Source organism: Adiantum capillus-veneris, chromosome 20, assembly GCF_014529385.1.
Source record: "Adiantum capillus-veneris isolate H3 chromosome 20, ASM1452938v2, whole genome shotgun sequence".
NCBI lineage: Eukaryota > Viridiplantae > Streptophyta > Polypodiopsida > Polypodiales > Pteridaceae > Adiantum > Adiantum capillus-veneris.
In genome coordinates this window covers 4,280,445-4,304,222 of record NC_140950.1, presented here as the reverse complement: position 1 = coordinate 4,304,222, position 23,778 = coordinate 4,280,445, and the positions used below count along the sequence as shown (strand labels likewise).

General features: G+C 42.1%; 1 pseudogene; it reads left to right on the top strand.

The window, feature by feature from the left end:
- Window positions 1-3,489: 3,489 nt before the first annotated feature.
- LOC147432024 (uncharacterized) lies at window positions 3,490-22,208 on the top strand (annotated as a pseudogene).
- Window positions 22,209-23,778: the final 1,570 nt, after the last annotated feature.

Sequence of the window (23,778 nt, the reverse complement as noted above, 5' to 3'; positions counted from 1 at the left end):
GCACACACTCAAAAATTAAGCACAAAAGATCAAATTTGGCTCATTTGGCAATGCATTTAGGCTTACACCTAATGATTGCACACACTTTTTATGAACATTTCACAATCAAAAATCATTTTGGTGCCCCAATTGACCATCAATCATTGAAAATCAAGTGGCCTTGGATGGGCACACACACTCAATCTTTGCCCAATTTTTTGGCATTTATGCTTATCCAATGATTGAATTAGCCTAGCATACAGATCAATTACATAATTGCATACTCATATACCATCAATTCCATCACTTTATATGCATTGTTAGAAGCTGGACACACCCTACGGAAACTTACTCGACAGATTATCATTTTTTGTAATTATTCATTAATTGAGAAAACTCGACATTTCACCTTGTAAATATTGGGGCTTACAGAATTTTCCAGATTGTATCCCAGTTTTGACAGTTAGATTGAGTAGATGGTTGATTTGAAACTTTAGGGTTTGAGAATTGTAAGGTATTTATACCACTTTTTGACCTTAATGAAAAACCTTTTGTCATTTTTAAAAAGTTTGAAGTCTGTGATTGTGTGTATTGTGTACGAGAGAGAGTGTGAGCTTCATCTTGACGCTACGTGTGCACCGGTGGTCGAAATCGAATGTGAGGAAGTGCAGCATGTTGCCCCCGTCGAGAGCTACACGCCGATACCTACATTGCACGCATACGGTCCGGTTTTGTGAGCTCCATCTACGAGCTTCATCTGGTGATTCGGTGAGCATACGTTGTCCGATTTTGCATTGCAGCATATCCACGCGTTCACATTGAGTAGAGCTACACATTAGGCACTTTAGATTTCGGAAACGAAGACCTGCAAATTTCGGCCAGACATCCTACGTGATTTTGCACCGGGTGTTTTGGGTTGGGGTTTTGGTTCATAGACCTTAGGGAGAGCGACTTATAGGTGTTAGTAGGGTCTCCTTCAAGTTCTGTGGTGTTTCGAGATTGTTTGATGGGTGTTCGGCTCTAGAAAGCATTGTAGGAAGTTTCCTCTTATGCACTCTTGAAGACTGTGACTTAGACATTGGGTAGAGACCTCTGTAGAAATTAGTAAGGAGTCGGTCGAGTGTAGGTTGACACCCTATGCTTGCTTCCAAGCACCTGCGGGTCGAGCTTCGTCCTTAGCTGACAAATCTTGTTAGGTGAGTTCTCGCTGTGCTGACGTCCGTCGCGGCATATCCGTCCAACATTGGCGCCGTTGCCGGGGACGAAAACCTTAGGTAGGTGACCGAGACTAGTCCTTGAGGATAGGGATTTTGGCTTGCCAAGAGTCTCGTTTTACATTTAAATAGGATCAGAGGGTGGAGGACTCTCTAGGTCTTAGAGGGATTCTAGGAAGCGTGTGTCTGGCCTAGATCCTTCGACTTAGGTAGGTTTAGGTAGACTGAGATAGTTTTAGATAATAGTTGAGTTCTAGAGTAGGAGATGGAGTAAGTAGGACATCATGATTCAGGATCTAGAGTACTTCATGCATGTATACTTGCTTGGTAAATTCATCACAAGGTTGTAAAAGACGCAAAAAGACGCAAAAGTGTGTTTGAAAGCTGAAGTGAAGTCCAAAAGTTACTGTGAGTGTTTTTGATAGAGCTGCAGAGCATCAGGAGCATTTCTGTCAGGAAAATTTTTAATTTTAAGCCAAGAGACATCCTACGCGTAGGATGTCTACATGATAATTTGGTGGTAATTTTGGAATTTTGAGTTGACCAGTGTGTTTTGAAGGTGGGGTTTACCCTATTTTCACCTAGAAAGTGGAAATTTGACCATATCTTGAAAGGATAAGGCTAGATAGACTGAAATTGCCAGACATCCTACCCAAATTGTGCCAAAGCATTATTTTAAGACCAAAACCATAGGATGGCTACATGGGCATGATCTGCATGATATATTGAGTGACTGAGAGGGGTTTCATCTCATTTGGGTGAGAAAATTGGGTTCAAAGCATACTTTAGCACTTTTGACTGAAAAAGGCAAGAACAGCTAAAATTGGGGACTTTTGAAATCCAAACCAAAATTTAAGCATACCACTAGGTTCTGACATCAAGGGGAAGTCTTGGGTCAAGTCTGGGGTCAAACAGGCCAAAAAGACATCCTATGCGTAGGATGTCATCTGTGTGATTTTGCACTCCAAACCTAATTTTGAGCATACCAAAGTGATCAGCAACTCAAGGGGAGCCTGTGCTTTGAATTAAAGCCATTCTGGGCAAAAAGACATCCTACACGTAGGATGTCTAAAGCAAGAAATTGAAGCCAGATACTGACTGTGGGCATAGCAAGGTGTTGTATAGCATGGGGCAAGCCTCCTAGTCAATTTTGGTCCAAATTGGAGTTGATTAGACTGATCAAGACCAGCAACAGGCTGTCAGAACAGATTTCTGATCCATTGACGAGCTTATAGGTGTCCAAATCAAAAAGTCAAAACAGCTGTGGACTCAGCACATCAAGGGGAATCCATAGTGCAAAAATCCAGGCAAAATAGAGCAGGAGACATCCTACGCGTAGCATGTCTACTGGGGCCTACTGAAGAGAAAATTTGATCGGGCTTAGACAGTGAGGTTCTATTTGACTTAAGGATTCCAGAACTTCTTTCAGAAGTGAATTTGGACCTTGTTTGTCCATTTTGACGGAGCAAAGACTGAATTCAAATTTTTTCACGTAAATTGACCAACATCCGAGGGAAGTACAGTTCCAGATTAGCAAACCTAATCCAGAACATCAGCAGTGTATAAAATACAGTAGTGGTTGAGATTAACTCTCCATTTATACCAATCATTACTAAGATAACCTCTAGCAGTTAAATGCTTTGATTTGATTGCCGAAATTAAACGCTTGTGTACAGGTATATTCAACAGCAAAGCAAGAAGTTGTGCGGAGATTGATCCTTTGCCAAGTGAGTGGTTGGATTTGTGATAAATTGCATTGATAAGTTTGATGAATTTAAGATCAGGAAGATACATTTTTAGAGACCAGAAGGTGGCAGGTGAGCAAGGTAGCTTAGTGTCCACCGAGGAGAGTGTAACTCAGGCAAGGCTAGATCCACTAGCACCGATTCTTGAGGAAAGTAGTGATACTGACACTTCGTCAGTATCACTACTTGAGGAAGGTAGTGATACTTACACTTCGTCAGACAAATCTTTCTTCACGATGGGTAGTCAAGAGCCAGGAGGTTTCACCTATGATGGACCAATGCCAGGAGGAAGCACCTCCCTAAATCCTTTGAATGATTCCAAGCTCACTGTGATCTTCTTAGAAGGAACAAATACGAGGGGAGACCTAGTCTATTCTGATTATCGAGGACGCAAGTGCATTTGTATTGAAGAAAGACAGGCTCAGAGATTGGAGATAATTCGAGTCTATGATGATGGAGATAGATTTTGAGACGAAAAGGGGAACCACTATCTAATAGTTAGTAACCCTGAAGATTACAACAGATATGGAGATAACGTGGCGAAAGGGAAAATGGTTTCAGAAGCTCAAGAACCGCCACCAAACATTGATCGACCGGGAGCAATTTTTATGTATGATAAGAAAACAACCAGGGTTTCAACTTATAATGAGAACGTGGGAATCTACAAGCATGAGAGTGAGGGAATAGTCGCTTACTTTCGCTGCAAAGAACCATACTTAACCGAATTAAGCAAAGACAAGGTTCTTTACTTATTCTCTTATGAAACTGCTATGGGGAAGGATATAGTTTTTGTTGATAGGTACGGGCGAGAATACCAACGTATTCTCCCAGAGGAGGTAGAAAAGGCAACAGTTCCAGGAGCATCAACATATGTCCCAGATGAAGTGCCAAGAGCCACCTACACCCCTAGCAAGTCGACAAATCCCTTTTCAGAGGAGTATGACGCTACCTCACATTCTACCCGATCGCAGGGATTCAACAATCAAAACCAACCAACAACTCAGCCATCATTGTAGGCATGGCTTTGACAGAGTGCCACATTGGAACAAGACCGACACCGAGATGGTTATCAAGCCGCATGAGGGCTAAGGGATTTGTAAGAACCCCCACTCTATTCAAGGTATCAAGGAGAGAGTAAGCCAAATACTCAAGGGTCAACAGAGCCTGGAAGACCACCCATAGAACGACTTCGAAGAGATGAATCATCTCTGGCAAGAACTGTTAGAAATTATGGTTTAGGAGCACCACTCGGAGAGGAACCAGTCTACTACAAAAGACCAGAGGAGGTATATCGATTAGGACGTGGAGATCCAATGATGAGGTTTGTAGACCATCGTAGAATTAGACCTTCTCAAGTGCAAAAATGGGTAAACAAGAAATACACAGGAAACAGAGATCCAAGAAATCATGTAGCAGCCTTTGTGCGCGTAATTAGAGCTGAAGAGCTGTTAGACTTCCCTACCCAATTTGCAGGGTTTGGAGTAACCCTAGAGGATGACGCTGCTACTTGGTTTGACTCTGTAGAGCGTAGAGACTTTGAGTCTATGGAGGAAGTGTTTGATGAGTTTATCGAGGAATTCTCACAAAGGGAGATAGCTCATAATACCATCTCACAAATCCATAAATTCAAACATAAAGATGGGGAATCTGTACAAAAGGCAGCCCTAAGACTAAAAAGATATGTTAAGTTTTGTCCTGTGGAAGAACTGCCAACTCAGTCCAAACTTATGTTTATATTCATCCAAGGACTAAGGAATTCAGATCTCCAGAAGGACTTACATATGAAGGGGAGCATGACGTTGAATGAGTTGACCAAGGAGGCTCTTTACCTTGTGGACAATTGTGCAGTCTATAAAGAGGGGGAGTTCAAGGACCTTGACGACGATTCATCTTCACAACAAAGTGGAAGCAAGTCTTCTAAGACAACACCGAAAGGAAAAGTAGCTGTAAACCAAGAGCATCTTATAGAGGAAGTGCTAAAAAAGATTAACTTGTACGCCAAACCCCAAGCTAAACAGCCCAAGTGGTGTACTATTGAACAAAAATGGACAAACCATGGGACAGAGGAATGTTATTATAACAAGGGATATGTGAGAGAGAGACCTTACGCTCCCCAAGCTCAGGTAGCTTCTCCTCAAGTTCCACCAATGCCTAGGTATCAAGCAGGCAACCTACCAGGACCTGTAGGTGTAGAAAGACCACAACCAGTGTTGGGGCAACAACCACCCCTACCAGGATTATGACCAGTCGATATAAGATATACACCAACCTAAACTAAATCAGAGGATAAGGCTTTGGTGCCTATGCATGCATATTATGAAGATCCCAATGGATATGCCACAAACTCTGTCTATTATCCATCGGAAGCACCCTCGACACCAGAACCATGGAGCATGATAGGAAGTACAGGACCACCAACAGCTGCACAGGCAGCATGAGAAGGAAGATATAGCTTAGATGAACGAACATTGTTGTTCATAGCCAACGGAGGCATGGGCGGACAGAGACATGCATACCAACAAAGAGGAGCTCAAGGAGCACCTCAACAACCCAAGGGACCCTGCTACAAGTGTGGTGGAGACCATTGGCTAAGAGGCTGTCCTCATGATGAAATCATTAGAGTCAACGCATATTGCACCGAGTGTCGAGTTACTCATTTGATTCCTGATTGCCCTAAAAACCCAAGCAAAGGAGCAAAAACTACCTTGAACATGCTAGAAACAGTACCTTCCAGTGGAGGGTCAGAAAATGAAACAATCATACCTATTCAGGCGGTGACACAAGCCCAAGCTCAAAGAATGAGGAACGAACCCAGAATTGAAGAGCCAAAAACCGATGCCCCAAGTTCAGAAACGAAAAATCAGAGAAGCACTTGGAAAGCTAGAAAGGCGCGTATGAAAGCCAGGAAAGAACGAGAGAAAACAGCTCTATCCGAGGAGTTAAAACATACAATGGATAGATTAGAGCGGTTAGAGGATCTAGCTAGCTTAAGCTCACACACCACGGCAACCATAGCACCCAAGGAAATAGCAAAGCCCAAAAGTGCAGGATCAGGAGGATCAGTACTGGTAGACAAGGTAAATGAGCAGTTGGATGCACTTCTAAAAGCTTATGAAGCCAGACTCAAAAAGAACCAAATCCAGGAGCAAAGACGGATGACTTATCCATATGCTGAAATAGAAAAACAAAGGTTGGAAATGTGTAGAAAGATGATTGAAACAGCTCAATCATTGATGGAAGACCCGCTTGGTAAACCTGCAAATTGGCATGAAGTACCAGCTCCAACCCCTATCCAACCAACTTTAGAGGAACAAGTAGAAACAAAGGAAAGACTCATGAATGCCTATGAGTCCAGAGGAGAGCCTATCATAGTGCCAAATACAATAGATGAGGCAAGTGACGGGTTGCAGCCTAAAACATTGACAGAAATGGGTAAGGATTGTAACGGTCTAGATGATCTGTGGAAGAAAATCCGTGAGGCCAACGAGGCTAACAGGGTGAGTAACCACATGAATAGCACGATAAAAGAGAAGAATGAGATCTTAACTCCTATTGAAGAATTTGAGGCAAGGTCGCAAATGAACTTTGATATACATTCACAAGGGGGAGACCAGGGATCAATTAGTTCGGGGCACAGCCAACCAGACTCACTGAAAACTCTACCCTCTTACCTATGAGAGTATGAAGCCAAATCTAAAGTGAGAGCAATCCCATCTCAAAGACTTTCTTCTAACAAAGTGATGGATTCACAAGGATCAGCCGAACTCCTAAGGTTACAACCAAACATGTGGACCACAGTAGGTAAATGCCTAGAAAAATTTGGAGTAAGATACCCCACCATGAGGCTACAGGAAGGGATCAAAGAGTTGGACAGACCTCAATTAAACACTACGCCAGTACCATTAAACAAGGTTGGAGAGTATTGCGAGGGAGAAGATGGAAACACCACACTACCAGTAGAATTCCAAGGAGTAGTGTCCAAAGCTATTCTTAACAGTGGAGGGGGAGTTGCTATCGCCACCAAGGAAATCTGGAAAAAATGGGAAAAACCAGCTTTGAGAGCTACCAGAATGAAATTGCAATTGGCAGACGGGTTCATGGAGAAGCCTCTAGGACTCTTAGAAAAAGTGATTGTCACATCGTGCGGGATCAAGTATGAGCATACATTTGCAATAGTCGATTTGGACAAAAAGAACAATTATGAGATCATATTGGGAAGACCATTCATGCGACAATTAAAGATGGTCCAAGATTGGGGTTACGACCACATATACTTCAGACATGGCGAGACAACAACTAAAATACACCTGAAATACCATAGTTACAAAGATGTGAACCAAACACCTGTGGAAGAGTTTGATTCAGCTACAATAGCAGGATCGGAACTCCCAGTGTGGTTAGGGCAACAAAAAGAGGTATGGATGTGCGGAGCTTCACATTGTGGAAGCTTAAGAAGAGAGGAATGCGTCTTAGAAAGAGCAATAGAAGACAAGGAGTATATTCCGAAACCTTTCCCTGAAGATGCCTTGGAAACTCTAGAATGGGAACACATACTAGCAACATTGGATGTCTGTACCATTACGGATAGTCCAACAACAAAATTTTGTGATAAGGATGGCTATGATGTGCTACCCTACTACATGGTAAGCATTATACCAGGAGGAGATGAGACGATAGAGCCACCAGAACAAGAAGAGTTTTATAACTCCTCTGAACATCTGGAAATAAATAATGATGCAGATAATGAGTGTTCAGACAACTCAAGTGAGCATGGGGGGAAAACAAAGAATATCAAGTTTTATGATTTTGCTAATCAGCACCCTAGACGCCAAGAACGCTATAGGAGAAAACGAGCAGAAAACAAAGCGAGAGAGAACCTGATGCCCAGGATAAAAGGTAAAACTCACTATTTGATGCTTGTAAAAGCAGAGGATTGTGTAAAAGATCAAATATCAGGAAGATTCTCAAAAGTTCAAAGGGAAAGAACGCGAGAGAAAATAAAACAAGTACGAAAAGCTAAAACAGAAACAAAATCTCAAAAAGAAAAAAAAGGAACAACAAAAGACCAAGAGTGGACCAAACTGGACCGTAAACAGAAATACCAAGAACTGAAACGGTCTTTACGAGAGATATGGACTACTGAAGAAGATAGTGATGGTAAAGGGGAGTCAGAGAAGGGAAACATGAATGTACCATCACACTATCGGAAATTTACCATCCAGGACAAAAAAATCATAATGACACCACCAGCCAGGGAAAGAACAAACCAGGAATCTTACGATGGACGAGAAAATGCAAAAAGGATAGACCTCGCAGAACCAGGTGAGAAGCCTCAGCCAGTCTATATAGCAACCAATTTAGAGCCTGAAGAAGAAGAACGGCTAACACAACTTCTCAAGGAGTATAAAGATGTGTTTGCATGGTCCTACAAAGACCTCAAAGGAGTTGATCCAACGATATGCCAACATACAATTCCTTTGAAATCAGATGCAAAACCTAGCAAACAGCGTCCTTATACATATAATGACACATTTGCTAAATGAATCAAAGAGGAGATTGACAAGCTGATGGAAGCTGAATTCATCTATGAAATCGAATATACAGATTGGGTGTCACCCATTGTGGTAGTCCCCAAAAAGAACAAAAAAACTGCGAGTGTGTGTAAACCTCAAAAAGGTAAATGCAGCCACCATAAGGGATAATTATCCCTTGCCAATCACAGAACATGTACTTGAGAGGGTGGCCGGAAAACGGGCGTATTCCTTTCTAGAAGGGTTTTCAGGATACAACCAACTGGAAATTGCAATGGAGGATCAACAGAAAATAGTGTTTGCCACAGAATGGGGAATATATGCGTATCGAGTTATGTTGTTTGGCTTAACTAATGCCCCAGCTACCTTTCAAAGATTAATGACGCACGTGTTCAAAGAATACCTGAGAATATTCTTAGAAATATACATGGATGATCTTTGTGTACACTCTCTTCTACGAAAGGAACATATTGACCATTTGCAAAAGGTATTTGAAAAATGCGGGTAATATCGAATCTGTCTTAACCCAGAAAAGTGTATTTTTATGGTTAGGCAAGGCCGCATCTTAGGACACATTGTCTCAAGAAATGGCATAATCACTGACCTAGACAAAGTCAAGTCATAGTAGACCTACCCAGGCCTACTAATGCGAAACAAGTGCAATCCTTCATGGGACACTGCGAATATTATGGAAGATTCATATATATGTATGCAGTCATTGCACAACCTCTGTATCGTTTGCTTGTCAATTTTGATTGGACTGAGGAGTGTGAAACTTCATTCCAAAAGCTGAAGGAAAACCTTGTATCAGCACCTGTACTTAAAGCACCAGATTGGGAAAAGATATTCCATGTTCACATTGATGCTTCTACATATGCTATAGGGAGTATTCTAGCTCAACCTGGGGACGGAACAATGGATTTTCTAGTTTGTTATGCAAGCCGACAGTTAAACAGTGCAAAAAAGAACTACACAACCACAGAAAGAGAGGGGTTAGGAATGATTTATGCTGTAAAGAAATTTCGGCATTATTTGCTCGCAAACAAATTTGTGTTCTTCACAGATCATCAAGCTCTTTTGTATCTGGTAAATAAACCATGCAATACAGGAAGAATTGTACGCTGGTTTATTATATTGCTAGAGTTTTATTTCACAGTGGTGGTCAAAAAGGGTAAAACTCATCTACGAGCGGATCATCTTTCAAGGATACACAACGGGGAAGCTCTTGAAGGAGTAGATGATGACATACCAGATGCTTATCTTTTCAATATTGAAATGATACCCAAATGGTCTCAGGAAATTGTTAGCATTCTTTCCTTTGGAGATAGGTTTGATAATACGGAATACAGATCCAAACAACAAACAATTTGACAAACAAAAAACTTCCAGTTGATTGCAGGACGGCTGTATCATCTAGGATCGGACCAAATTCTATGATTATGTATAAATCCGGAAGAATTCGAGTGTTACCTTGAAGAAGCACATGTCCAGGATTGTGCATTTCATTGTTCAACAGTGAAAACACACCAGAGAGTGAAACAATTAGGGGTTCATTGGCCAACTATGTATGCGGACACACATTCTTATGTTACCAATTGTACTATATGTAGTGCCAAATGATTAGTGGATCACGCGACATTGTTTCAGGTAAACATTGCACCTGCATGGATTCAATATATCATTGATTTCTTAACCACCAGGACGTTTTCTAAAAACATAACAAGAGCATGGAAAAGGGCTATAGAGTTGGAGGCTCACGACTTTCAGTTACTTGGGAACCAACTCTATAAGCGAGGAAAGGACAATCAACTTAGAATTTGTGCAAGTGAAAGTGAATACTTATTGATTCTAGAACATGCACATAACGGAATAAGTGGAGGCAATTTTTCGGGCGATAAGACAACAAAAATTGTCTTAACCACATGAATATGGTGGCCTACATTGCATATGCATGCTGAAGAGTTTGTAAAGCGTTGTGACGCATGTCAGCGCACCAAGGTGCCGATAAAGAGAGATGAGATGCCACTACGGCCAATGATGGGAGCAAGGGATTTGCAAAATGGGGCATTGATTTTGTGGGACCTATTTCACCCCCTGCATATCGCACCCATACCCAATATATCATTGTGGCTACGGACTATCTCACAAAATGGACGGAAGCCAAGGCAACGTAAAAAGCAGATGTACACACCACTGCACAATTTTTGTATGAGAATGTTTTTGTACGATACGGTTTACCAATAGAAATTGTCAGTGATCGCGGAACACATTTTCTTAATGAAGTCATTGAATATCTGCTAGAGGAATTCATGGTCATACATAGGAAATCTACTCCATACCATCCACAGGCAAATGGACAAGCTGAGGCCACAAATAAAACACTATGCACGGTTCTCACTAAAATTGTGTTAGAGTCAAGAACAGATTGGGATCATCAGCTACACTCACCACTATGGGCACATAGGGTAGTTTACAAAACATCGATTGGAACAGCACCGTACAACATGTTGTTTGGCCTAAATGCTATATTACCCATAGAGTTTTTAATTCCAACTCTACGAGTAGCGAAATGCCTAGAATAGACAGGGCATGAGCTCTCTTCAAGAATAGATGATCTTGAAAAGCTAGATGAACTCCGCTTGAGAGCTGTAGCTTCGATCTATGCTAAAAAGAGAAGACAAAAAGAGTTTTTTGACAAGCATGTGCGCACGAAAGAGTTCAAAACAGGTGATTATGTACTTGTTTATACTTTGAAGCAACATGCCAAGAAACTTAAAAAGCGAGGGATGGGACCCTTTGTGATTAGTGATCTATCACAAAGCGGAGCTGTCAAGCTTGCTACATTAGCAGGTGAAGAAATGCCCAATTGGATTAGTGGGTGTCGATTGAAGAAATATCATTTACCACTAACACAGGATATGCTTCAACAAATCCATCAAGAAAAACAACGAATGAAGGAGAAACATAGAGTATGAGAAGAAGCTCAAGCAGAAGCAAAAGAACACATTGCAAAACGAAGACTTCTACGACAAGAACAACAAAGTGGAGCACCATTGCGAATCAATGCCATTCGACTAACGAAGTTGGATGAAGACAGAGTGGAGCCAATAATTGCAGTCAAAGTGGGTAGCAATCAAGTTGAATTGATGGCATTGCTTGATTCTGGAGCTCAAGAAAATTTGATCTCTTACAGATTATACCAACAGCTCAAGTCCACAGGTCAACTTCATCCTACTCCTCAAGTGCTGGAAAGTAGTACATCACACTCGTTGAAAACATTGGGTTGGACTATATTGCATGTATAAATACATCAATATATTTACCCACACAAATTTTATGTAGTTGAGGATGAAAGCACACAACACCCCTTGTTGTTGGGACAACCTTGGCAAAAAGATTACAATGTGAAGATAGATTGGAATGCGAATACAGTCAAAATTCAGCATGCACAAGAACAACAGGTAATAACCTTTTCTCAGCAACCCCACAATAATCAACTGCCAGCAATGCAATCACTGGAAAAAGAGCCAAAAGCAAGGGTGCCACCAAAGAACAACATAATACCCAAGGCTAACAAACAGGTAATAACCAACATTGTCCACTACAAGTATGACAAGTCACCAACCGGAGTGCAAAGATCGAGGTTACCAAAACCAGAGAAAGAAGTATGGGTGCGGAAGAATAGAAATGACATGGCAGACAGAAAACACAAAAACGGAGGAAGCCAGCATAAGCCAATAGTTCAACCAAACACCAAGGGCATAAAACAAATTTGTATCCCAAAGAAAATGCTCAGCAATAACTCAAATGTGACTCGCATTTGGATACCGAAACAAAAGCAAAAGGAACTCCCTTCAGTACAAGCAACATCGGCAGGCAGACAGCTGCATTTGCAACCGGCAAACAGACTTATGTGGATGCCAATAAGCAACAAAAAACAGTGGCAACCAAGGAAGTAACAAGAAACCTACAAAAACCGGCAAAGACAAGCTGCTAATGGAAAGCAAAAGAGATATGGGCTACGGCCATTCCGGCCAAGTCAATTCTCTCCAAAGAGACAACTACGGCCATATCAACAGTAGCGGCAAAGCGACTGTCTTTTGCAAGAAAAACAATTAAACAAAGAGCAATAAAGTTACAGTTGTTACTTGCAAAGAAAACAGGAAACCTCGACGGTGAATGCCAATAAGCATCTTGCTTATACCCTCCTCTTGCACAACATTAATTTTTCCATGCATTGATCAAGTATGCATAAAATAGGGCCACATTAATCGGCCAAGCATTAGCACAAATGTTTCAACCTATGCACGGCACATACTCCAAGGTGATACCTTATCGTCCAGGAGGACTCCGGCTAGGAAGGGGGGAGGCATTCTCAAATGCGGAACCAATAGTAGAAAGAGCAAAAAAGGGCATGATTTTAGACTATTTTTAAGGGTTGTTGTTTGATTGCAAAATTTTCTGGACTAACCCAAGTACATATGCCCTTATACAACATGTATCTATAGGTATATGGGGCCAAACGCCGAATCAAGCCCCTAGTTGTGTGTATATAAGTAGAAATAGCCATTTTTCGGGCAAAATATTGGTAAAACGGAGACATGCGGCCATAAAAATTGCATGTGAGTGCATAATGTTTTGCGATGATGTTTTTTATTTATTATGATTTTTGGGGATTTTCTGGGTTTGATTTGCTATTTTCCTTTTAAGTTTGCTAATTTTCGGCAGAATAACTTCAAAAATACAAAAAGCAGGCAAAAAATGGTCATAATGAAAAACAAAAAATATGGGGATGATCAGTGACTATAGGACAACCTATGGTACAGTGGGGGTGCAATTATGAGACTGGAGCGGAAAGCGTGTTTTGGCTAGATTTTGACCGAAATGCCAAATTTCTTGTAAACAGAGCAAATGGAGTCCAAATCAATAAATTTTTGAGCCTAAACCGCGTCTCGCAAGAAGTTGGGAGCACATGTCAAATGTCATGATTAGTGGTTCGGGGACCTCCATTATAAGAAAATTTCACCTCATTTTTAGTTCATTTTCACTATTGTCCTTTGAGAGAGAGCTTCTGCCACCTAGAGCGAGCAGAACATCCAGCAGCTTCTACGACGCGCACGACTATCCGACGGGCTTCAGACATGAGAGGTAGGCTCACCACCTTGAGCTTTTCGCACATGTTTGTTGTTTTGTCGCGAAAACTAGCGTAGGGTTCACACACAAAGAGGGCAGTAGAGACCTACAAGTAGAAGCAGCCACCTAACGGCTAACCCAAAAGCAACGAGACTTCATCGGCAGCTTACCCTAGCATAGGAGACCAGTCTTGGATGTCCAAAGGCAGTAGAAAACCATCAGGAAAAACCCTAATTCCTAGAATCCCGCAAGAGGCCACCGAATGGGAAATCGGCGGAAAGGCGCCCAAATGCTACCAAAATTCATGGGTAGGAGCATCTCGACACGCTCGACAAGTCTATGTAGCCCACATGACCAAAAGGTGACCCAAAGCGGCACTAAACTTCAAAAACGACATCAGATACACAAAGCGTCGAATAGCTCTCTCCGCCAAACCGCATGTCCGTTTGCCACCAAACTTCACGAGTGTCTTTCCTAGACCATCAACAACCAAGTCCTATGGTGGTAGACCACCACAAATCATCGAAGACTTGTAAACGCAACCACGGGTGCTTCTAGAGCGACAAATTTCCAAATGGAGCTCCGGTGAAGCCAAAGTCGACAAAAACCATACGGCAAGGATCCCCAAGGGATCGGGAAGCTATGGAGACCAATATCAAGAAATTTCATCGCCAAAAAGCACTCCAAAAGTCAGAAGACGGCTCGGAGGCTCTGAAATCCACACAGGGAGTTACTTTCTATCAATTTGACTTTTTTGTTGAAATTAGGCTTAAAAGGGACTCAGCGGGACTAAGGGCTGGCACTAGTGACAGATTCCATGAAAAAATCATCAGGAGACATCCTACGCGATGTCTCAAGGGCATTTCTGGGCACAGAACCCAACATTTTTCATCACACACATTTTCTGAATGGCCTTTACATGCTAGCCACCAAGTTTCATCCCATTTGGACCAACATTGACGTCATATGCATGAAAAAACGCAAATGTGGGCATAGAGGCAATAATGGGCCATAGACCTACCAAAACTTTTCCAAATCACATGAAACTTGCACAACACATTCACAAGCACATAACCAACCAATCTGTATGGTTACCTGCAAAAATTGATGAAGTAGACATCCTACGCGTAGGATGTCTATTTGACATTTTTGGCCTACAAGGGGTATTTTTACATTCCAGATCTTTTCTTATCATCTTCAAGAGCTCATATACCAAGTTTGAAGCCATTTTAATCATTTTTAACCCCCAACACCTTCAAGATACACTTTTTGAGCCCAAAAACACTACCCAGGGTCTTACCAACATCAATTCTTCACCAAATCAAAATCCAAGAGCATGGCCATGTTACACATGCCAAGGACTACCCACAGAACAAATCCCAAGTCATTTTGATGAAATAGACATCCTACATATAGGATGTCTCTAGCATATTTTTGACCTTCTGTGCAAAGAGTGACATCATGTGAGCCAATACCATGGTGCAATGAGCCCATATATCAATTTTCAACCCATTTGGACATCACTTGCTACCTGTTGTGGACTTTCTACCCAATTTGTGACCTAAAGCCTGAATCAGCCCAAAAAGCCACTTTTTGATGCCCAAATCCAAATCCAAGCACATAGCCATGTTGTACAGGCCAAGGACCACCAGCATGTCAAGTATCACCCAAATCTGATGAAAAAGACATCCTACGCGTAGGATGTCTAAATGAAAATTTTTGGCCAGAATTGCACTGTGAGCACATGCACAGTTTCACAAGTTCCTTTTACGCTTTAATTTCAATTTTCAAGTCATTTGGATAGATAAAACTCAGTTTCTCAGCTGATATGAAAAAAACGCTAACTTCGGACTACTAAGTGCAACAGGATCTATGGCAGCCGCAAAGTCACCGGCAAGAAGAAAAGGATGACCATAAAAGATACTCTAAAGCCAACAAGCACATGGATCCAAGAAGATCTGCTAGAGTCCAATGATCTAAAGATTTACCAAGGCGTGTTCAAAGACACCAAAGGAAACATGATAGAGCTACCAATGCTACCGCGGGAACTCAATGAGTTCGTCAGAAGCAAGATGGCAGAGTATTTGGAGAAGATTGATCTCCACAATTTCTTTGAAGCGATGCCGGCAGGTATTGACATAAAAAGAGTATGGGAATTTGTGACAACAATAAAAGAAGATGGAGTGGCCCGAGTTACAGATCTGCAGGGCAAGCCAGGCACTGAGATTCTAATCACAGAAAGAGTAGTGGCAGCTGCACTAGACCTCTCCAGCAAGGGGGATAGTGTAACCAAAAGAAGAGACGAAGTAAAGGTGTACACTGAAAAGAAAGCCAACTATACCTTTGAAGATATTTCCAACCCCAAAGTGGCAATCATGAGTCAGATGTACAATCAATATTTCCATATGTGTACAAAGCGGCCACAAAAGTACAGGATGCCGCCTGTAGCAATTGCCACAACATTCACCTGGGCAATGTAGAAAAGCAAGCCAAAGATCATCAATTATGCAGCTTATGTACATGATAATCTGGTGAAGATGGGCAACAAGAACCCCACATACATCGTGCCGGGTGAGCTAATCACGAAGGTGATTTATGGGGCATTGCACGCCAAGGGAAGATGGCTCGACCCTCCATCACAAAACGACTGGCTGAGGCTCAAGGAAGATAAGGAAGACGAACAGCCCAAAGCACCAAGGGTGGCAACCCGTTTGAAACGCCGGTTAGAGACCGTGAAAGAAGAGCAGCCAGAGCTAAAGAAGGGAAAGAAATAATCTGCCCAACTGCCAGTAAAAGAGACGAAATCACAGAAAGCGGCACGTCTAGAGTGGCTGATGGAAAGCTTCAGGGCAGAAAGAGCCCTCAAAGGAGATTTAGACGAGCTATGGAAGCTGTCTCTAGAAGCACTGTCGGGATCATCCCGAAGGGTGCACAGAGACATATTCGATGATTACATTAAGAATTTTGAGATTCTTGATGCCACAGCAGAGAATCTCCCACATGTACCCTTTACAGAAGAGGAAGTGGAGCAAGTCCGACAGAAACTGCCAGAAGAGCAGGAAGGCCAAGAGAGAGAAAGGAAGACAAAGGCGGACAAAGATTTCAAGAAAAAGTTGACAACTCCACCGGCCCTGAATCCAACCCACCGCCCTCACCACCTCCTCGTAGCCCTCCACAAGAAGAGAAAGAGGAGCAAGACAAACCAGAAGACAAAGAAGAGTCCAAGCAAGAACAAAGCCAGGAGCAAGAACCAAAGGAAGAGGCTAAGCCCAAAAGTGGGCAGCCAGAGCCAAATGAATCATACAACACATTTCTAGACCTGCTAGCTGCCGGATATACAAAAGAAGAGGCTGCCACAGTCACATTCGACTTGGCAAGCACGGGGCCCAAAGAGCAAATGCAAAGCCTACGGTTAGTAGAGCTAAAGGAGATGGCCACTGATACAGTGGACCTGCACCCACCCACCAATGATTGGGATGTGGTGATGACAAAGCTAACTGGGCTAAGAGCATAGTCAATGGCCTCAGAAAGTGAAATGGAAACTCTCAAAGCCACTGAAGTGCAGATAAAGCTGAAAGTTGACACTTTACAAAAACAAAGCCAAAGGCAGATAGAGAGAGAAGCAGAGTTGCAAGCCACTCTGGAAAAGTCATTGCAAAGATGCGAGGAAATGGAAAGAGAAAATCATGCAGCAGCTCAAAGACTGCAAGGAGCCAAAGAGGAGTATAGACAACTCAGCAAGTCATTGACAGATGCAGAGAGGGAAAGGGATAACCTAACCCTACAACTTGCTGAGGAGTCCAAGGAAGTTGAGGCCATGCAAAATGCCAAAGAAAGGCAGAAATAGACCAGGAGGCTAGCCAAGATGAGGTCCTTGAGCTCAAGGACCAGCTTAAAGTTAAAGATCAAACCATCCAGCGGCTACGGGCATCTTCTGCCAGAGTCAGAGCTACTAGCTCGACTCACACCACTACAGAAAGCCAGATCTATGAAGAACAGATGAAAGAGCTTTAGAAAGAGTTGACTTTAGAGAAAAAGCAAAGGTTGATGATGGCGGAAGGGTCGGTGGTTATGCAAACACGCATGGAAGAAGAGCAGAAAGCAATGCAAGATGAGCTAGAAATTATCAAGAGAAAGCTCGAGGAGGTGGAGAAGATAAACGCCGAGTTGAATGACCTCCTCGTGAACATGGGAGAAGAAGCTGAAGCAGAGAAATAGACACTCCTAAAGCAGATAGAAGAGCTGAGAGGACAGCAGGCAGAAGAGCAGGCAGGCACAAGGCTGGTAACCATGGAAGGCATAGACCTAGAGAATGTGGCAGATCATGTGGACACACCCATGCAAGAGGAAATCCTAGTAGGACCCTCTCAAGAGCCACAAGATCTGACACAAGAAAAGGAAGAGAAGCTGCGCAAGGCCATAGAGGCAGAAATCAGAGAAACGGCCAAGGAAGCCTTGGAATGGGAGTAGAGGGTTTTTAAATCCATGACCATTCAGAAGATCGACGCCAGCAACCTCCGGCGTGAATGGCTACAACCCTCTCTCCCATATCCTTTGCTAAAGGACGAAGCCGCCACCATCAACAAGAGGATCAGAGAAGAGCCGACAGTGCCACTCTACATAGCAGATATCTTCCAACCTGAAGGGGCCAAGTTGATAGTCGACTCCCAGCCCAGGTGCAGAAAGGCATGGCTGACGAAGTATCCACAGTACCTAATCCATTTGGTAGAGGCACCCAAAATCATCAGAGATAACCTAAGCTTCTGCCTTCTACCAAGGATACGGACGTGGAAGGCCCAGGAGATACTACAAAGAAGCCAACCCACTTAGCTGAACTATTCGAAGCTGCCAAGCTTGAAGGCAGGCGAGAGAATAAGTGTTCAATACATGGTGAAAACCCTAACGGGCGCCATCAAATTGTTCACTGGCTCGCCTAACCTTTCTTGCATAATGATGAGGAAGATCTGCAAAACCCTTTTGGCAGTCTTCGAGACGTTCAAACCAGGCCAGGTGACAGACAGTATCTTCTTCTTTCAAGATACTTACAGATGTGCATATGATCTGTCTGGTCAGCCTTCCAAGGAGGTGATACATGCATTGTATCAAAGGATAATGTTTCTGCCATCCTATCACCTCCAGGCCTTTGAAGAAGCGTTCTACACCGACTTCTTCACCATCAACACTGATATATTCGGCCCAACACTATTGGATTTACATGCAAGATACGAGTCGCTGCTCAAGATGCACAAAACCATAAGATGAAGAAGCAACTCAATAGCCATGTCGGGGACGACATGAGCAAGGAGGAGGGGAGTGTTAGAAGCTGGACACACCCTACGGAAACTAAATACTCGGCAGATTATCATTTTTTGTAATTAATCATTTATTGAGAAAACTCGACATTTCACCTTGTAAATATTGGGGCTTACAGAAGTTTCCAGATTGTATCCCAATTTTGACAGTTGATTGAGTAGATGGTTGATTTGGAACTTTAGGGTTTGAGAATTGTAAGGTATTTATACCACTTTTTGACCTTAATGAAAAAACTTTTGTCATTTTTAAACAGTGTGAAGTCTATGAGTGAGCGTACTGTGTACCAGAGAGAGTGTGAGCTTCATCTTGACGCTACATGTGCACCGGTGGTCGGAATCAAATGTGGAGAACTACAGCGTGTTGCCCCCGACGAGAGCTACGCGCCAATACCTACATTGTGCGCATACGGTCCGGTTTTGCGAGCTCCATCTACTGCAACCTTAGATCTCTGATGTAGAGCAAATGCAGCAATTTTTGTGGACTTTGTATTTCTTAAACGTTTCAAATTTTTTGTGACTGCAAAGCGTGTATGGACACAAAGTGGTTGTTTTTCAAGGAATAGATCTGTGATTTGAGTAGCTAGTTTATTCATGTTTTCTCTGCACAATTGGAATAACGTATCACATCCTTGGATTTTCCAATGGACATCCTTATCTAATTATTGTAAACTTGTGAAAGCATAATATATTAAGCTGATGGCAGATGCATCTATAATTAGAAGCTTTCCTGAATTGTTGAAGTGATGCCCCAACTACTTGTTGTTTGCTTTCTCCAATTGTAGCATTATGAAGGATCATGACAAGCGATTTTTCAAATTTGTGAGAAAAAATATGAATGACCTCCATTGTGAGACTCATTGATGTCTTGCAAGTTTCGTATAAAGCATTAAATTGTGCAGTGCCTTCACTTGTGATGAGTCCAATTGCGATGCAAAGAATAATGAAGCGGAAAAATGTGTAACAAAATTTGTTTCCTCAAGTAGGCATTGTAGCATGGTAACCCTAAACGATTCAAAGCTTAAGTTTGTTTGCAATATGTTATGGAGCACTAGAAGCAAACCTTAATTAAAAGGATGTGCCTCCATAAATACCATGTCAACGTGTATGTCTCTGGAATATTCAAATTAGTAGGGTTCTCCATGACTATGGAAAATAGGGTCTGTGTGTTTGTTTCTTTCCATGTGTGTGTGTGTGTGTGTGTGTGTGTGAGAGAGAGAGAGAGAGAGGGGGGGGGGGGGGGGGGGGTGAGAGGAACTGGTCAAAATTTTTAAGGCAAATATAGGCGACAATATCAAACAAGAAATGGTATAGAGAGAGGGAGAGGGGGAGAGTCCATTGTTTTAGAAGTGCTTGAGAGAGAGAGAGAGAGAGAGAGAGAGAGAGAGAGAGAGAGAGAGAGAGAGAGAGAGAGAGAGAGAGAGCTTGTGTGTTGGATTACATGCAGTCGATAGAAAGAGAGAGAAGACAAAAGGATAAAGATAGGTATAGAGAGAGAGACAGAGAGAGGTTCCTTTGTTTGTGAGTGTGTTTGTGCATCTATTTTTCCTTGTTAAACGCAACAAAACTAGAATGAGGTAAGTAGATTTACATATATATATATATATATATATATATATATATATATATATATATAGAGAGAGAGAGAGAGAGAGAGAGAGAGCGAAAGAAAGAGATTAGGATTGGCTCTTTGTGTGTGTGTGTGTGTGTGTTTTGTATGTGCTTGGAGAAAGAAAATGCTCAAATTTTGAAAGTAAGTAGACGTCACAAGTTCTAAAAAACACACACACAAACACACACAAAGAACGAGAAAGAATGTGTGTTGTTTCTACTTATTATTAGACAGAGAGAGGTGTGAGAAAAATAGAGAGAGATAGAGAGAGAGAGAGAGAGAGAGGGGGGGGGGGGGGGGGGGGGGGGGGGGGGGGGGGGGGAAAGAATTTTTTTTGTATGTGTGTGTGTGTGTGTATGCGCACGGGTGACTATTTGTATTTGTTTGTAGATAGATAGAGAGAGACACAGAGAAGATAAACAAAGAGAGACAAAGAAATCCTTTGAATCCTCAATGCAGGTACAAAGTGAAAAATACATAAAGGCACAACCAAAAGTGTGCAAAAGCAAGTTACAAACAAGTAGAGAGGATGGAAGTGTAACTTTGATTTGAAGGAATAGATAGAACAAGCATGTGAAAGTGAAAAGACCTAAAAATGATAGATGAACATCAATACAACTAATAATTAGGTTCATATGCCACTACATGCCCGCTTGCATTAATTTTGAAGCGACCAAAGCATGAGCTTGTTACCAAGGTATCTCTTGCCTCAAAAACAAAGTCAATGTAAATCTGGTTGAAGCTTCTATCCAATGCAAGCACTAAATCCACCACTACACCAATGATGTACACATCAAGAATCTTCTTGTCTTTGGTTGCAATGCGTGCTTTCAACTTTGGTGTTGTAATTACTATGGTGTTGCTATTGCAAGATCCACAATAAGGTTCTTTCCTAGGCCTATAAACTTTTGTGGATATACAATTTGAACAATGCTTCTCCAGTAACACAAAGCGTGCCAACAACCTACACAAGCTAAATACATAAGGAAAGGAGGAAAATCACATGCAGTATATCACATTATCTTATGTGAGTGCACCCCACGATTGTAGCCCAAATTTTTAGTTTGAACTTCAAACACACTAGCAAGCTCTTGTCTGAGGCATGCACTACAAACAGACACTAGAATTGTAATGTCCAATACTGACAAGGTGTTGGGTTTACCGAGGAATGGGCCAATGTCTCTTGCAATGCGGATTATAGGCCATTAGCAACCATCTCTTGAAGCAATTGTTGGCACTCATCCTTGTGGGGTGAAAGCATGTATTGGTGGTACAAAACAAAGACCAATTTTGATTTCACCTATTTGGTGATGCTTTGTTATGGCCATAAAACAAAAGATGTCATATTCTTTTTTCTTTTTTCTTTTTTTTGGGGGGGGGGGGGGGGGGGGGGGGGGGGCACTCCCAATTTTATAATATGAGCTACTTTTGACTGAAAACATGTGTGTGTGGTGTAATAATTGCAAGGTTAACCACTTCGTATCATTCTCTCCTGCATGCAAGACGAGTTATCCTCTGCGTTTGGAATTGACAGGCCGCTTGGCCTTCCTATTGCCACATCACAAGCTTCCTCTGCATTGAGTTGTGTTGTGCGACCGTTCTCTTTGATATGCTCATCTCAATCTCTTCTTGGTGTTCCCTCTGCTGGTTGCTATGAGGTCCTCATGGAGGGCTGCTGCTACTAAGTCCGCTCTTGAGAGATCAGCTAGGCCTACCAAGGGAAACTCCAAGCTCATGTCTCCTCACATCACAAGACCACACTGTCTGTGCCATCTGAGGAAGTGAGGACACCGAATACTCGCGTAAGCAAGCCGAGTTTCTTAGCCATGCAATCTAAACATGGAGGGTCTTCTATCCTTGCCGACAATGATAGGTCTACATTAAAGAGCAGAGGTGATTTGTGCATGGTGTGATAAAAATTGCAGATTGAATATTTTTGTATGTAGTGCTATTAATGCACATTATTGATATGTATGTCAATACATATATAAAAGATGTATTTTTTTAGGGTTTAGGGTAGCTGATTTTCAAAACAAGGTATTGCATGTGTCCTAGTGCAAGCTGCATGTTTGAGATTTGCATTGCACATGCCAATTTGCATTACAAGATTTGATACTATATATGTTGTAAAAGAAAGAATTCTAACTATTGGAATGTGTTAATTGACTTGATTTTTGTAGGGAAAAACAAAATGGAAGATCAACCCATGCTCACAAAATTCTATCATATAGTAGAAGAGCTACATGAGGAGTATGGGCTACACCTACTAGGGGTGCTTCCAAAGGATCTAAATGAAGTTATGCTCCTAGAGGATCAGTGGTTGACAGTGTTCAAGTTTAAGCACAACATACGTGCCAAGATTTATCTTAATCTCGCTTCATAGTAGATGATTGTAGGCTGCTCTTCCACAAGGTGTATCAAGACCCCCCATCTTGTGGAGAGATTACAGTGAATTTTTCTCAAGGGTACGCTTTTGAAAGGCCAAACAAAAGACCCCGCAGACCACACCGTGGCATGGGCCAAGTTTGGTGAGAACGCTATTCAAATGTGCAGAGCAAGAGGAGGAGGGTTGGAGCGGAAGATTGAGGGTTGGAGAACGGAAAATGGTGCCTCTGAGGCTGCCCATCACGACGAGAAAAATCCTTGTATCACAGAGTCTGGCATCAACTTGTGCAGGGAGATTGGGCCGGCATAATTTGCTGGTTTGTGACTATGTTGCTGATTTGGAATTATTGATGGAGAAGATGTCGACCAAGAGCAAGCACACTATGGATAGGCTCTTTGAGATGAGGACCTCAATCCAGGTAAAAAAGGAGTCACTTCTTAGGTGTGAGGGGTCCAACGCTATGGCCAAGCAGATAAAGGTGGACATCAAACTGTATGCAGTGCAATTGAAGAGCTCCTAAACAAAATTCCAATTAATGAGGATGAAGAGGTGAAGGAGGTGGAAGCTGATCTTGTAGCAAACCAACATGGTACAACACCTAAGGGTCACTGAGGACATAAAAAAGCTCCAAAAATGGAGCTTGAGCAGGAGCAAGTATGGTAAAATTCTCCCTTGGTCCTAGTTTGTCTATCTGACAAGGGACTCTTATGTTTTACATTAGGGCATCTAGGTAGATTTGATTTAAAGACTTCACAAAGATTCATTTCATTATTTTTTTAATATTTTCTAAGCTTATTGTTGACCCATGGGTCAACACTACGGCATAACTCAATTTTTGTACCAAAGCCTTATTATTGAAAGTTATGAAA